This window comes from Nannospalax galili, unplaced genomic scaffold, assembly GCF_000622305.1.
Source record: "Nannospalax galili isolate Female #2095 unplaced genomic scaffold, S.galili_v1.0 scaffold1659, whole genome shotgun sequence".
Classification (NCBI taxonomy): domain Eukaryota; kingdom Metazoa; phylum Chordata; class Mammalia; order Rodentia; family Spalacidae; genus Nannospalax; species Nannospalax galili.
Genome location: NW_008342925.1, coordinates 414,121 through 416,036, shown reverse-complemented (window position 1 = coordinate 416,036; position 1,916 = coordinate 414,121). Strand labels below are relative to the sequence as shown.

The 1,916-nt window shown below is 66.1% G+C and overlaps 1 protein-coding gene across 5 annotated transcripts in view; it reads right to left on the bottom strand.

Annotated features, from left to right (window-relative positions):
* Rasgrp2 (RAS guanyl releasing protein 2) overlaps positions 1 to 1,916 on the bottom strand; it is a 21,300-nt gene that overhangs the window by 18,275 nt on the left and 1,109 nt on the right. For 2 of the 5 annotated variants that reach the window (XM_008838916.3, XM_029566363.1), the window contains exon 1: positions 1,800 to 1,916. The exons of 2 other annotated variants lie outside the window; for them this stretch is intronic. The gene's annotated coding sequence lies outside the window, so the exon portion shown is untranslated. Of the gene's footprint in view, positions 1 to 1,488; positions 1,714 to 1,799 lie in introns of those variants that run through there. One more of the 5 variants, XM_017799606.2, reaches the window with a different exon arrangement.

Genomic DNA, 1,916 nt, shown 5'->3' with positions numbered 1-1,916 from the left:
CCCCCCTGCGGCGGCGAGGGGGCGGGGTGGTGGCGGGCGGGGGGGCCCGCGGGCGCCGCGGCGGGGAGGGGGGGGGGGGGGGGGGCGCCCCCCCCCGCCGGGGGGGGGGGGGTATGCCCCCCCCCCCTGCCACTCTCGGGGTTAAACGGTCCTGCCCCGGGATGGTGCAACCAGGCTAGTTGAGAAATGGACCGGCCGAGAGGCTTCCGGCCCACCCGCCAGGTCGCCCAGGGCTTGCTGAGAATAAGGGACGAGCCAGGACTCCAGGGGTTGCTTGGTGTCCCAGCCTCCTCATGGGGCCCCTCGCTTGTCACAGGCACCTGCAGCACCCCGCAGCTCAGCTCTGCACCCCTCCTTGCTTCCCCTCCCTTCACAGCTTCCCTTCCCCCGCAGGGTTATTTTGGGAACCCAGAGCCTGAGGGGACCTCGGAGGAATTTCTCCCTGGGATGAGAGGAGGGAGGAGAGAACCCAGGCGTCCGGCCCACATCGCCCCCTCCTGGGCGCCCCGCGAGTGGGAGGCGGGGCTGGAGCATCCCCCAGGGGCCTGCCCTTGGGGAGGCGGGCTGGAGGGGAGGGGAACATTCGTGGAGAGGGGGGGGTGAGGGTAGCCCACTGCGGCTGGGAGGGGTCAGCAGGAAGCTTTTGAGTCTGGGAACCGCAGACTCCCAAGCCCTATCTACGAAGGTCCCAGGGGGTCCCGGCTTAGCCCTTCTACAAGGGCCATCTTCCACCCCAGCCTGGGCTCCTGACCTCCCACCCAACCCCCCTGCTGCATAGGCAATAAATAGGCACAGAGAAGGGTGCCCAGAAGGGGCCGCTAACTCTGTGGGGGTGGTCATGGCCCGCATGACACCATCAGCAACCTTGGCCACCATCCGGGCTGTAGGTACCCATGCAGTTTCCCGCAGGCAGGTCCCTACCCATGCAGTCACCTATTCTCTACCCAAGTTCTCTGCCTCAAGCCGAGGACCTTCCTTAGGTGAAAGAAGACCCCTTGCATACACACCAGGGTCACAGGCACTCACTCTCACCTTATCACACACAATAGGACCCACACCCGAGCACACCTGCAGTAAGAATCCTCAGGCACACATACCCCACCCCCAGGTCCTTCAGCCCAGAATGCAAACCCGCAGACCTGCTGTTCACTTGAACCAGCCCAGTCTCTGATCTCTCAGCCACAGTAGCGCTGACATCTGCACACGTGTGCACACACGCAAGACCGTGTATCTCCACGCATGTACACTCTCCCACACACACGCACACACCCCCGTGGGTGCGCACACGCCCATTCTGCCGCCCCTCCCCCCTTCAACCATGCACCAGGGCCCGCAGCTCTAAGCACCCCGGATCCCCTCTCTCCCCGACCTTCTTCCAAGAATGTGGTACCCCAATCCTACACAAACTCCCCCAGACTGGGGAGTTCTCAGGAAGACTCTTCCTCAGAACCATCCCCTCCTAACTCTGCTGCTGCCTTGTCGTGTGACCTTGAGAATCACTTGGCCTCCGTGAGCCTCAATTTCCCCATCTGTCAAATGGGGATTGGCAGGGGAGAGCCGAGTTGGGTCGTGGCAGGGGAGAGTCGGATGCGCCACGGGTGTCCCCCACCCGCAGGTGCTCAGGGTGCCTCAGTCCTCCGCCAGCTCTGTCCTACCGCGGACCAGGACAGCAGATTCCCCACCCACCCGCAGCCCTGGCCGGCCTGCGCCGCTCAGGGGAAAGGGGGGATACCCCTAGGGACCGCGCCCTCTTCGGTCCCACGCCCCGCCCGCGCGCAATCGCTCGCTCGCTCACTCACTCTTGGGACTCGGAGCCCTCACCCGGCCGGGCCCGCGCCACCTCCGAGCGCTCCGGCCCGCGGACTTAGCTGCGGCTGCGGCTCCCGCCCGCTCTCCCAGCCGCGGCCCAGCGCCCG